This window comes from Mirounga angustirostris, unplaced genomic scaffold (assembly GCF_029215605.1).
Source record: "Mirounga angustirostris isolate CCGP_5_RB_7025 unplaced genomic scaffold, mMirAng1.0.hap1 SCAF_12, whole genome shotgun sequence".
Classification (NCBI taxonomy): Eukaryota; Metazoa; Chordata; class Mammalia; order Carnivora; family Phocidae; genus Mirounga; species Mirounga angustirostris.
Window position 1 is genome coordinate 13,121,249 of NW_026991720.1, and position 14,696 is coordinate 13,135,944.

General features: G+C 47.7%; 1 protein-coding gene and 1 long non-coding RNA gene across 2 annotated transcripts in view; one reads left to right on the top strand and one right to left on the bottom strand.

Annotated features, from left to right (window-relative positions):
• The window catches only part of TMEM178B (transmembrane protein 178B), a 341,694-nt gene that overhangs the window by 161,554 nt on the left and 165,444 nt on the right, over positions 1–14,696 (bottom strand). The window lies entirely within an intron of this gene.
• On the top strand, positions 8,177–13,751 carry LOC135362179 (uncharacterized). Its single transcript, XR_010406652.1, has 3 exons — positions 8,177–8,502; positions 10,435–10,747; positions 12,032–13,751. It is a non-coding gene; the product is annotated as an uncharacterized LOC135362179 (long non-coding RNA).

The following is a 14,696-nucleotide window of genomic DNA, read 5'->3' on the forward strand; positions in this document are numbered from 1 at the left end:
ACTGTGTGTATATACCACATCTTAACCAATCTATTTATCTGAATTGTGTTTTTAAATTAATGACTAGCAATTATGAAACTCTGTTTCCACTGTGGTAAAATATACATGACATTTAACCATTGTTAGGTGTACCATTCGATGGCATCAAGTACATTCACGTTACTGTGCAACCATCTCCACCATCCATCTCCAGAACTCTTTTTATCTTCCCCAACTCAAACTCTGTACCCATTCAACAATTCCTCATTCTCCTCTCCTCTCAGCCTCTGGCAACCATGCCTGCCAAGATATTTAACTGTACCCAGCCTCAGTCTCTTTATCTGAAAAACGGACATTGTAATCATTGCCTTGGACCTAGGCATTGTTGGGATACCAAATGGGTCATTTTCACTTGGCTCAGGCCCCTCAGGCACCCCCTGGACTCTTTCTGGGCTGGTGCTTCTGGCCAACTTGGGGGCAGCTGGATTTGGAGGACATCTGGGAACACACTCAGGTCCCCCATACCACAGGAAAAGGGGCCAAAGACATCCCCCATGACAAGGAACAAAGTCGTTCCTACCCTTTCCACACCCCTACAAACCAAGGCTCCTGGTATAATTAAACACACTTAGCTTGAGGTTGGAAACCCAGGCACAATAGGAACAGTTTAAATATAAGTCCCCATCTGGTTTTTATTTTCATTGCAACCTTTCTGGGCCTGAACAAGAAGAGAAAGTGTTGCTGGTTTACATTACTCATTGGTATCTCCTGTAAGAGAAAAAAAAAATTACAAATATCACCTGCCCATTGGTGTTAACATACATATGCAAATCCACCATCTCCTTAAAGAGAAGACAAAGTCCCTATTCAAATAAAGAATGTCGGGCACCTGGGTGGCTCAGTTGGTTAAGCGACTGCCTTCGGCTCAGGTCATGATCCTGGAGTCCCAGGATCGAGTCCTGCATCGGGCTCCCTGCTCGGCAGGGAGTCTGCTTCTCCCTCTGACCCTCCTCCCTCTCATGCTCTCTGTCTCTCATTCTCTCTCTCGCAAATAAATAAAATCTTTAAAAAAATAAAATAAATAAAGAATCTCACTTTTGGCAACAGAGCCATTTTCAACTTTATATATTGTGCATGTTTATTAGAGTTTAACAAAGAGGAGAAATTTCATGTAATTAGTCACTGGAGGATACCCACACAACGCCATAAATGTAACAGAGGCATATTGACAGTGGCATAAAAGGAAACGCTAATTAAATCCCAATTTCCTCCAAATACTGCCAGATCTTGCAGGTATAAACGCACTTCCTGGGTTGTTAAGCATTTACTCAGAGGTGCCCAGCTCTCAGAGCTGGTGCTGCAGAACACGGAAGAATCTAGAACAAAGCATGCCACGAGCAGTTAAATGTTCCTCTGCAGCTGGGATGTACCTGGCAAAGCCGAGGTAGGTAGGATGGAAACAAAGAGGGATGGGGGAGGGGGCTCCATTGGAAGAAGCGACAGGACAACTAAGGAATTTTCTGGAAACAGAAACAGAAGAATTGTGGGTTTGAAAAAAATAAAATAAAATTCAAGAGATGGGTCAACAGAGACGGACAGAGGAGGAGAAAATAAGGAAAATCAGAAGGTGAGGGATACCAGTGGCAGGGAGTGGGTAAGACTAGAAGGGTCAAAGCAATGAACCCTGTGCTCTCCTGGGCACCTGAACAATCCTCATCAGTGTTAGGGATAAAAGCTTTTCGCCACCATCTTCACGGTGTGAAGAATGAGATGAGACAAAATGAAATGAGACAAAAATGGTGAGGGATCCCAGGAACTAAGAGATGGAAGGAGAAGCAGAAGAAAGTGTCCACGATCCTGAAGAGGAACCGTTCCAAGAGGAATTACTGCCTGCAACTTTTGTGTGAACACTGATTTTGAAAACAAAAGAAACCACGGTGTGAACCACACAGAACCATCACCAGCATTCCAGATTTCCAAGTGTGTGGTAGGGTCTTCCAATCCTGCTTAGAGCAGGGAGTTAGGAACCACTGAGGAGAAAAAAAGGAAGCTAGGAAGGTAGGGCCCAGGCCTGGCTGGGGGAACCCCAGGGAAGGGGGTCCCCAAGACTCAGCTCTGCCTCAGGAGCCGCCTTGGGTGCAAAGAACAACATTCTGTTGACCTGTCAGTGGAGTGGGAAATATAAAAGACCCAGTTGTCAGGGATGTAAAGAAACGGGCTTGCCCTGCAAAAGCAAGGAGGCCATCAATGAGCCGCCTTTCTCTGAAACACCATCTAGCCCCTCCTCCACCACCACCAGGCAGCTCCCCCTTCCCCCCAAAATCGGGCTTTTCCAGCGATGCCTCTCTCACTCACCCCTCCCAGAAACAGCCTCCTACTGCCATCTCCTGCAGACAAAAGCCCACACATTCCTACAAAACTCAGAGATGCACGCAAGCAAGGGGGGCCAGGAGGAGGCCTGGAGCGGGGCTCGTGGGGCTATGCTGAGCTCTCTTAGCTTTCTCAGCTGTGCTCTTGCCACCAGCCAATCAGCCACTATTACTGACCTTCCTAAAAGGGGAAAAAAAGACTCTGAAAACAGTATGTTTTGTGCACATGCAAGTGGTTGCTACTGAGTGCTTGTAAGGACTCGGTTCTTTTCCTACCCCATCCCCTTCCAACCCCTTATTTACAAAGCCTTTCCCTCCAGGAGGTGCTCGAAAAGCTTACTTCATCCCAATCCTCCTCTGAGGCCCATAAATCCCAAATTAGTGAGATAAGACTATTGGGGACTCATCAATATTAATTCAAGAAACTTGAAAATAAATACCTGGAAAATTCTACCTGATTTTAGTCTGCACATATTATGACCCTAGATCTCCCCTTACTGCTTCGCTGTTCTTTTCGAGTTCTTAGGAACATCGAGTTTCACCAAGGTAGCCAGGCCCAGCCTTGGGGTGAAAAGAAGGGGAAGGCGTGGTGCCTGGTGTTCCGAGGAGCCCAGTCCTGCTGAGCTTGCTGCAGCAACACTGGCCTGGCTTCTGGAAGCGCCCTGGTCTCGATTCATTCCACTGTTCAGTGGAGGCCAGGAGCAGGCAGTCACAACTCTCCTTAGCGGTGTGTTGCTTAAGCTCCCAACCTCTGTTAGGAACAATCACAGGACCTACGACACAGCCTTGTCGTGAGGACAAGATACGGCAAGACCCCTGCGGCCGGGGGCAGAGACCGTTGTAGCAATCCTGGTTACTGTTATTCCTTTAACTCTCCCCGGGATGCACCGTGCCACCAGCAAATGACGAGAAGCTCCCTCTCCCCAGAACAGCGCTCTCAGCATGCAAGTCACCAACTAAGAAGAATTTGTTGACTAATTAAATGACTTTGCTTCATGACTGGAGAGACCCTAGGGCAAGACAAGGTGGAGGCGGGGTGGGGTGGGGGGAGAGGAGGAAGATCCACTTCAAGGAAGGAAGAGTGGGGGCAGCGCAGAGAAAACACACGAGAGGTCGGCCAGACCGTACTACGGTGATGCAAGATGTTACCACCAGGGGGGAAACTGAGTGAAGGGCATATGGATTCTCTTCCTGCAAATCTAAAATGGTCTCAGAAGAAAAACTCTAAAAAAAAGAAAGAAAGAAAGAAAGAAAAGAAATCTGCCAGAAGTCCAGGTCCCTAAGATTCTATTAAAACAAATCTGGGCACCATGAGCAAGCCGGCTCTTTCAGCAGCCCTCTCTGGGCCAGGCTGTCCGGGAGGAGAAGCGATTTCTTCTCATCTCTGCATTGCCACCGTAGCTCGTAGCTCGGGGCCCTGCACGCCACGGACCCCATAAATGTTACATTGGCGCATAAAGGGATTAATTCTCTTTCCTGAGCCCCTGAAGATGAGCTGAAAGCACTCCTACCCCTTTGGCTCCAGTGCAAACGTCCAGGGTTTTGTTGTATTTCTTTTCTTTCTTTTTTTTTTTTTTCTGTGTCTTTGGAAACCTCAGTGAGAAGAGACATGTGTGCATGGCTTGTCAGCCTCAGACACCCAGCCAGGAAAGGTTACGGGGAATGCAAAGCGGCCACCATTAACATCAGGAGGTTAATGGTTAACAGGGCTGTGGCTGGACCATCTTCAGATTTCTGGAAATGTGGAACAAAGGTTAGTCGCTCTTTTGAGCTGGTATTCCCTCTCTGCTCTCCTGCCTGCCTCCAGTTTGGCAGCCAAAATACCCACTCTAATTTCATTCCCCACTCTTGGCCGTGTGCTTTGTGAATTGCCTCCCTTGACACAAGATAAAGCGAATGAGCAGAGGAATTGGCCCCCTGCAGAAAGCAGAGGCAAGGCCAAGTCTGTTTGCTAAGAAAACACTCCCTGCTCACCCACCACAGCTCGACAGGTACCTTCTTCTTTGCTTTGGCCTCATAATAATCCTCGAGCATCTGGGACCTGCCAGATCCTGAGCTAAATGTACTCACAGAAAAGGAGACCAGACATCCCCTTGGGGGGCATCAGAGCAGGCCAAGCAATAGTTATCGCTCAGACAAGCCAAGAAAAATGACGTAACGGATGGCAATGGCTGGATCCGAGGCTCCCGCCTGTACGTGCCTTCGCCTTTATCATACAATCCGTTCCAGAAGTCTCTTTCCTCCCCTCTCTGCACCTTCCCACGCTGGACACCTACCTTTAATTCCCCTAACGGTGCTGGAGGGCTACCTGAGAGGTGCCCCACGAAGGCCCAAGATCTCCTACAAGCCCCATTCTCCTTCATACCCTGTGATTAGATTTCTGGAATCTGGGTGCCTTAACTCATGGCCCAGTGGCAAAGCAAGCACACAGGTGTGGCCACCCATCAGATCCAAAGTGGGCTCCCAGGGTGGCAGCCTGGCCCCATGAATCCACTGAAATGAAGGAGATCACCCAGCCCCGTGCCAAGGACAGCAGGGCCCACACCGTCCCTCTATGCAGCGGTATTAAAACTGAAGAATTACCTGTGCAAGCGGAGGGCCATCACGTTGCACTAGATGGAAAAGGCCCATTTGATTGATGTCTGTTCCTAGGGGGCTGCTCTGCAGCCTGGTGGAAGCACATTCATCAGGCTTCAGAACAAATAAAAGTGGACAAGGCACAGGTTTCTACAAAAGATGCTCTAGAATTCTCACTAGGAGAGAAATGAGGGTAATATGAATAAAGTTCAGGATTTATCCTCTCCCATGCTCTTCTCTCTATACTCTCAAGGAATCTGAACCCCACTGGGAGAGGGGTATGAAAGCCCCTGTCCCCCCCAAACCAAGCTGGTTTCTGTTGCCTCAGGCCAGGAGCCAAGAGGACCGGGTGTGTAGACAAAGAGTCTGACTCGGCTTGTTATCCCCATTTCCAAAGTATATTATTGGGGGTCTTTTCAGTTAACAGTTTTTGAAATCTGTAGCAGGAGAGAACAGGGATGCTCAGCCTGAGCCTGAGCTGGTCTCTTTCAATGGCCTCTTCTTTCTCTCTCTTGAACACCTTTCACACAGGAAGACGTGGTCACATGCCAGCCAGACCTTTGAGCACGAGGCCGTCAGAGAGAGTCTTCTGCAGCTTCTTGCTTTGGGTCTGAGATCCTGAGCCTCAGAAGAAAAGTCGTGACTCCCCTCAGAAGGGCCCTATTCTTCATTTCTGGGTTCAAGTCACTGAGATCAGCAGGAGTGGGAGGGTGACTAAGGGACCCCAAAACTATACCTTTATTATTGGTAACATTTATAAACCACATTTACAGTTTCGTGATCATTCTTGTCTACAGCATTTTCTTTCATCCTTAAAGTGCCCTGGGAAGTGGGCAAGAATCATTACCCACACCTGACAGAAGCAAACTTGCCCAGTTCGTCTCAATTATCAAGAAGCACACTCGGGACTCACTCCCTGGACACCAACTCCAAGTTCTCTGCCCTTCCCAGGGCCATGCAGCCCTTCGACTGACCTCAGGAGTTTAGGAGTCAGAAATGTCAAACATCAGAGCTTGGGGCACTCTCCTCTGCTACCTTCCAAATCAGAGGATCAAGAAAAAAATAACATTATAACCTCAAATTCCTTAGGATCTCCTACATCTGTGATGGGATACTATCTATTATTGTGGATTCATAAAGACTTTCTCTTTGCTCTCTGCATGCCAGGTGTGGTGCTAGGAAGAGGTATGTAACCTTGACAAGCAAGACACTTGCAACCTTTCTGTTAACCGGTAAAACCCCCAATAGCACATTAGACACAAATGTGTCCACGGTGGAAAACAACATCTAGCGGGTGTCGGTAAATGCTCAGCTGGAGACTGAATCTGGTAGAGCTGCCATACTCCTCCCTTCCCACTGTCTCACCTTCTTTTCTCTTCCATTCCCCCTGCCGGCACCCCTGTGCCACCATCCCACGCCACCCTCATAATCACGGGGCGGGACACAGTCGTTGTGCCTAAGCTCTCTAGTACGTCTCTCTCCAAAGGCATCTGGACCAGGGAAAAACAAACCAAAATCCTCAAGGCAGTCAGGGGTCTCAACAGCAAAGGTGATTGTTCTAAACGGAAGGGTTGCCAAAAACCGTAACTCCTAGTGAGCTGTAGGCCCCCAGGGGAGGGAGCAGAAGGCAAAGGAAAGAGGTGAACACCTGGAAAAATGCTCACATCTGACCATGCCTGGGAAAAGCGGAGGAGCCCCGGTTCGGTCCTCTTCCCATGATCCCGGATAAGATAGACCAAAGCCCAGTCTGTTGAGGTCACTGGCTTCAGTTTAAGATCTCTGAGGCCATTCCAAGTCTGATTCACCCCCAAATCCCGCATGAGTCCCTCCTCTCCACATAAGAGTAATTTGGGCTCTCCCCAGTCTTGCTGCCAAAAACAGAACACTCTCTGGGACTGTGGTGGCCCTACAGGTCTCTATTATGTTTTTATTTCCCAAGGCCCTTTGCCATGACCCTGGCAATCTCAATATGGTGGCTCAACTCTTCCCCAGAGTGGGGGCCAAAGAACTCAATAACAAGAAGATCTGAAAACAAACTTGAGAGAGACCGGGGGGGGGGGGGGGGCGCGCGGTGTACTTAAAGGTAAAATATGAGGAAGGAGTCAGGAAAGATGTTGGTACATTAGTAACACGGGAACATAGGCACTCAGGGATTTTCGGGGAGTGTGCGTGCTGCCCACTTGTTTTCCGGCCCGAGGTTATAAGCTTAGGAGGACGAGCTCATTCCTCTGTTCCCAAAGATGAAAGGCACTTGAGGAATGATTCTTTACAGCCTGGTTTATTAGACGAGATAAAGGGCTCCTAGACAAGATGGCAAAATGATGGTGAAAAGATATTTCTGAGAAATTAGAATAAAACCAAAGATAAAAGGGGATAATGTCAAAGAATATGACACAGGAGGTCAAGAGGAGGAGGAGAAATCCAACAACTTTGCAGCTACATTCCACATGCAGGAATATTCTGAATCTTCCAAATAAGAACAGTGTTCTGTGCTCCATAGGACATTCAGGTAAATTCTTGCATAAGTGGAAGGAAATTCATTAGGGTCTCAGGGGGGACAGGTATTGTGTGGCACTTGGAGGCTCCAGACTGTTAAGTGATCTCCAGAATCTGCACACGGGGCTCTTTGCTCTGTGGTGATGGGGGGAGGGGGGGCGGATGGCTGACAAAGAGAGTTAGGAGCTCTCACTTCCTTTATCACCTCCCCTTGAGGCAGGAATCGCCAGCCCTTGATAACTCACATTCTGGACTCTGAGTGGTACGGCTCTGTGTGTTTTCTAGCAGAAACAAAGAAAGCAAGCCGCATGATTACTCAACACAGAGTTTTAAAAGGAAACTTGCAGCCATGAGACGATTCTCACTCCTCACGGCACCACCCACTTTTTCTCCCAGTAAAGGGGGCAAGCATCTCGGTTTAACCTACTTAAGAATGACAGACAATAGGCACCGTCTGTTAATTCCAGCTGCTTCTCATAAGAAAGGATAATCTGTCACATGGTGATGTCAGGAGGCCTCAGGATCATAAAAATATTTCCCAGAGGGTCTCCTAAAATAGGAGAAACGACCAAAAGTCATTCTGGTTGAGGTAACTGAGTACAGAATACTCCTCCAGCTGCAGAGATAAACAACACTTTCCCAATACAGATGACAAAACTTTCTCAGAATCTAGCCATGGCAGTGATGTCAGGAATCCTGGTATCTCCTGGAAGCTCAACTCTCATTACATGCACAACATCACACAGATTCCTGCCCTGTCCTGCTGATAGTTTTATCTCTCGAAAGGCAAAGAAAGCAATTAGGAAAGCCGTCGTTCTTTTTTTTTTTTTTTTTTAAAGATTTTATTTCTTTATTTCACAGAGAGAGACACAGCGAGAGAGGGAGCACAAGCAGGGAGAGTGGGAGAGGGAGAAGCAGACTTCCCGCCAAGCAGGAGCCTGATGCGGGGCTCGATCCCAGGACCCTGGGATCATGACCTGAGCCGAAGGCAGACGCTTAACGACTGAGCCACCCAGGCGCCCCAAGAAAGCCGTCTTTCTTGACACAATTCTGACATCAAGGAAGAGCCAGCGGGCAATGGGTAAGTGGCAGGGATCTCCCGAGTGACCACTTCATCTCGGGATCTGTCCACTGCACGTGGGTGGACGTGATCATCTCTCACAGCCAGCATCTACAAAGAGAAAGCAGGTATGGCTCCTGCCTTCCAAGAGCCTCCAGTCTACCCAGAAGATAGAGAACATTCAAGGGCATTTTATCAGGGGCAAAAAGGAGGCAGAGAGGGCCGGTGCTGCAGAAGTTTGAGGAAGGAAGAGTGTCTTGTGGAGTGGGACAAGGTGATCAGAAAAGGTCTGCTACAGAAATCTGACTTGAGCTCACTCATGGAAGGTGATGGATTGGGTAGGGGGTGTCGGGATGTGTGTGAAGGAGGAATGTGCGTTCCACGGCTCGGCAGTGGCTGGAGAATCCATGGGTGGGCAGTGGCTGGAGAAGTAGAATGGGACTATACATGCTTGGCATGGAGTGTGGCCCAGTGGAGAGGTCCTATAAGGACAAAGTGAGCAATGAGACCAAAAAGAGAAGGTGGTGCATGTCTTCCAGGTGTTCAATGAGCCACGGCAGTCTTCTCGGAGAACAACCAACACCCTCAGGGCAGGCTCCTGCCACCATGTTTGTTCTAAGCACCATTCACCCTCCCTCACACCACAGGTGTTTGGACTGGGGTGAACATGTGACAAAAGCTGAACCAAACATAAGCTTTCTCCCAGGAAGTTAAAATTTGGTTCTCTGTTGGTTGGCTGCTTTATGGGCACAAACTCAGCAGCTAGGGGAGAAGACCATCTGCTCCTGAGGGCGGGTAGGGCGGGGAACCATGATGGCAGTCTGCAGAAGGAAAATGAAGCAGACAGAGAAGTGGAGATGAGCCCTCTGTCTTGTTCAGTCCTGGCCCCAATGCCTTCTGAGGCAGGCTGCTCTCCTTGTGGTGGGGTCCCTTGAAAGCCCCGCACCCCGATGCATTTCCTTTCAACTCAGACCAGACCACCTCAGACCTGGGACAGCACCTCAAGGTCATGATGATGGCAATGGCTAACATTTTATCATGTGCCAGGCACGGAGCTGACTACTTCTCCAGAGTTATCTCAAGAAGACTTTAGGTAGATACTGCAGATGTTAAGTCCCTAAGTCCTACATGAGATCCCTGAGCTTCTAGGAGCATAGTAGGGCCAGGACTGGCGTGTAGACACTCTGGCTTAGGCTGGTGCCCTCATCCCGGTGCTCTTGGAAAAGGAATGTGAGCAGCAAGTAGAGCCTATAACTCAAGATTTTGACATAGTCCTTTATAGAAGAGAAGTAGGTGAAGATTTTTGAGCAAGGGAATGCTATGCGCAAGAAGGGGACAAATACACAGGAAGGCAGATCATGGGGGTCAGGCCCAGTCAGGAGATGCATTTTTCAGGGTTGTAGATGCCCTGAGCCTAACTGAGAAAGAAGGGAAAACAGAACTGGAAGGATATCGAGGTTGTTAGCCCAGAGGGACAAGAAGCTGTGAGTCACAGGGCAGGAGGTGGGGGAAGGTAGGATGGAAAAGTTGAAGAACACCTAGATCAGTAGCCAGGGCAGAAAAAGCACTGAAGCGGGACACAGGCAAGGAATGAAGGAAGTCTACGTGGAACGAGCCAGGGAACCAGGTCGGCCTGCACACGGCGAGGGATGGCCCCTTACTGTGGTGCCTGGCGTTGCTGCCTGGATGGGGGCAGTGCTTTGCAAGAGTCACACTGGAGCTCAGAGCTCCAAAGGCGCTGGGAAGCCAGGAGTCCATCCGTGAAGGTCTAAGGAAGGATGGGAAGCCAATGACAGGGAGGCAGGGCTGTCAACGAACGTCTAGCCCACACTTGAAAGGTAGAAGGAAGACAGTCGCTGGAGGGGGCAGGAAATCAGAGGGTTTCTTTCTTCTTATCTTTTTCTCTTTTCTTTCATTTCAAATCTTACTTTTTTTCTTTTTTTTTCCCCCCAGACAAGGAAGTTCTGCTTATCTTTGCAGGCAGAAGGGAAAGAGCCAGTAGGTGAAGCCGAAGCCACAGCAGACAAGGAATAAAGCATGGAGCAGGGGTCTGTCCCGGGGAGCCACCTGGGTCCTAGAAGAAAGGAGGTGATGACATGAGTGGAGAGAAAAATAGTTGGGATTCCCTGGCGAAAAAGTCCAATAAGGTAAACCCTCGGAGCAAGCAAGAAGGATCCTGAAGAAGAAAATGAGTGGGATGCATCCAAGGAAGGCCAGGCGGGCACCAGACAGCTGTCTGCTTGGGCCCCAGGCACAGCACAGACAGGTACAGGCTTTGGGGAGGGGGGTCCCTGCCCGTGGGGTGCACATACTCCGCAGCAGGGCTTGGGCCTCAAAATGTGCCAGACAATTTTTAAAAGGGCTTTTGAGCTACATTTGGGGGTAAAACAACCAGGACAAGGTGAATCCACAGCTTGTGAGGATAACGTATGGCCCACAGATGGCAAAAAGTAGGCACCAGGCCTGTTCTGTTTGCCTTCCCTTAGCAAAAGGATCTTGGGAGCGAGGAAGGTAATGGCAACATCATAAAGAAGTAAGTGAAGTGCAAGAGGGTGGAAAGATAAGAAGGGAAAATTTGGCTTCCTTAAATGAGTTCAAATGTTCAGGCCCAGAAGAGAAGGTGTGGCTCAGGGGTCCGTGTCTGGGGGAAGTTTCCAAGGAGATGCCAGTTAAGGAGAGAAGCAAATGTGGTCCAGATCGGTGGAACGAGGAAGCACCTGACCCCCAGATGGAATTAAACATTACACTGGTAGCCTGTGAATATGTAGGAGAGAATAAATATGTTGATTACTAAAAGCCACCGCAGTTCATAAATCAGGCTAGGTTAAAATCAGCCCCATATTTTGAGAGAGAGGTGACTAGACTGCTATTTACTCACATCCAGTCTCATTCCAGAAAGCACTGAGGGTTGATAAAAGGGACACCAAAAATCTCCTGAGACACCGCACATTAGAAATATGTAACAAAACAAGAGAAACCAGTAAGAGAGGCCTAAGAATGGAGCCATAAATAAGACTAATATTAAAATGTGCAGCCTAGAGTTCTGCCCACTTGTTATATTCTATTCACTTGCTCAAGACAGACACTAAGTTTGCTGTATGTGTGCTACCAGGCAACAACAAAAAAGAGACCTGATAGATTGTGAAATTCAACAAAAGAGAGACCTGATAGATTGTGAAATTTCCTAAGCGGTGTCAAGTCATTGAGATAGCAGGAAGAAGAGAGAAGGGAAAGGAGGGATGGGTGGGGAGGGAGGAGATCCAGAAAGGTGGAAAGCAATAAAGAAAAGATGCACCATAAACAACATTTTAGCATTTATTGGCACTCAGGAGAGGGAGACAGTAGGTGGCTGTGCAGGGGAGAAAAAATACCTTGATACCTTGGAGCAGGAGAATTAGGCTGAGTTTAAGAGAAGTGATCAATGGTTTAGAAGCCACGCCCCCCTTGGGCTGACCCCGTTGCATTAAGGACGTAAGAGCTTCACATTTAACTCCAAGGAGAATTCCAGAATGTGATAGACTTTGCTTGAACTCCACTTTTTTCTTTACAGCTGTGTTTGCTTGGCCAAATCTATTCAACAATTGGAATTTTTGTCTGTTCTGCTATAAAACTGGAATCATTCTACCCACCTCAAAGAATTATTGTGAAAATTAAATGAAAGAAAGGGAAAAGAACCGCAATTATTCCCAAGCCTAGATCCAGAAGTAACTTCTCCCGAGGGTCCTCATAAAGGAGACAGTGTGTAACTGAAATAAGCAAAGACTTCAAGGACTTTCGTGCAGTTAAATGTAATATATTACCTCCAAGAATCCCTCTAACTCTGTGTTCTATGATTATTTGTAATTCAAATTAGAGTAAATTTTGTTAAAACAAAAGTCCCGACGCTGTAAAGGTATTCTCAGCCTTAAATGTTGGCCTGATTATTTTAAGCACCATTCAGGACAGATTAATTCTAGGACAAGCTGAATACGAATAAAATAAACCCGGGAGAACTTTCCATTCTCCTCCTGAATGGCAAGTCAGGGTCACACATCCTCTACGCCGGTCTGTCCTGGCCTCTGCTATGGAAAAGACTCAGTCTGCTCATTCACAGGGACCAGTGACAAGCATGGTTCTCCCTGAGGTTGGGCAGACCCATGTGGACAACCAATGACCCTAGTTGGGAAGGGGCTTGGGAAGCCTGTGGCCCTGTCTTCAGACAATATTGTATCAAGGCCAGCCGACCACATCCATGACTATCTTCAGATGGCTCTTCTAAGTTATCATGCCATACGTGGCTGGTCTTGCAGCTTGACCTTTTCTCTCACAGCCAATCCCCCAAAACGATGAGGCCCATTATCCTTATATCTGTTGTGATCCATTCTCTTGATTGATCTTAGACCCTACTCTCTGAACTGTTCCTAACCTGGCTGGCCCCCAACTGAATCCCCACATGTACTCATGCAGCCCCTTTAATTACATGGTGTCGAATCACCCTTGACACATCCTTGAGGTAATACTAACCAGTGCAGGCCCTCGTGGCCGATGTTCCATCTGATTCATCCTTCTTACTGGATTTGAACAGAGTGATATTTGATAGTCATTCTCTTGTCTAACAACCCTCACTGACCCCACATCATGCCTCATGTTATTCCATCCTAAAGTACAACTGAATAAGACCATGGCACTCTTTGATTATTACCACTTTCACTTCTGATTTTTGGTAGAGATATAATAGAATCAGAAAAGGTCCAGAGAAGGGCAGCTGAAGTCCTCCAGAAACAGAAAAGTCTCCTTCATAAGGATGAATTAAGGAAATTAGGAGTCTGCAAGACAAATAAAAATGTTAGTAGGAAACAATGTCCAAATTTTCAAAAAGTCTTGGAGAGGGTAACAGAGCACTCACTCTTAAACCAAATTCCATAATGCCAGACTGAGGCACCATCCCTTGATTCATAAAGCAGTTTGAAATCTGGAGCAGTGTGAAAGAAATTACTAATAACAATAGAGAAACGGGTGACATGGAGAGGCAGTAGGACTAAAAATGTAAAATGAAGGAGGGTTCAGATAAAGCCATGTGAAAATCGACACAAGAGCATGATGAGGAAACTGAACATCTCTAACCTCTGAAGACAAGCTCAACTCCCAAAGCACACGTCAAGGTGACTACCAATAGCTGAGCTTTACCAGCTGTAGGACCTTACGTCCGTGTGTGGCCACCTGCAGTGAGGACTGAACGAGACCAGCCATGTCAAAGTACTTCGCACAGAGCCTGGCACGCAGAGCCTCAATAAAGGGCAGCCACGGCTGTTGTAACGTTCTTATATAACTCGGCTGAATGGAGTCGGATCCAGCCCCAAATCACAGTTCTCCTGCTGAGTCACTATTCTGTCTTCAACAGATCAACAACCACCATCTGTCCATAATCATACCCTGCTATCAGGTCTCCCCTAGCTCAACACTCGGGATCCTTCTGGGGCATTCCAGATAAGCTCTTCCACAGTTAGAAAGATGTGGCACTAGAAATTCTCCAATGCCGAGATCATTCTGGTCTCAGAAAAAAATCTTTTGGTAAAAAATAGACATTAAAGACTGCCAATGTAGACCTTCCCCCAATGACATTTGGTTAAAAACAAAACAAAAAAAAAACAAAAAAACCTTGTGTGCTAAGAAGTAGAATGTCTGAGAACATGTGATGTGGCTATCTGAGGAACAACATGGGAGATTTCAGCCACTTGTCCCTGCAGTAAGACACGCCAAAAGCGCAAGATGGAAAATTGAAAGGTGAGTGGCAAGAAAAAGCTTTCTAGCCAGATGCACAATTAAGAGCAGCTCAGAGTCCATCCAGGGGAAACAGTACCCCTGGCAAGAGACGGTGGGAAATCTTCAAGAGAAAGACCACGGCTGGGATCCCCGTCTTTCTGGTACATCCTATAAGGCCAGGCTTGCAGCTCCCTAGAAGCAGACATTTCTGCTCTGGAATTCACCCTCTGCTTCCCCGATTTGTAAAGCTGGTGGGATGATCTCCATTCCTGTTGGGTCACGCTTACCTTGGGCTACAGAACATTTGCTGGATTCCTGGGGCCAGGAGCAAAAGCAATGACAGGTGGAATTAGTTGGTTGGATTCTATAGCCAAAGAGCATTTTAGAGGTATTTTGCACCAGCCTCCCTTTTTTTGCTGATAAAGGAGCCAAGGCCCCGTGCATTAGGGAAAGAGCTGAATCTAAGCCTGGCT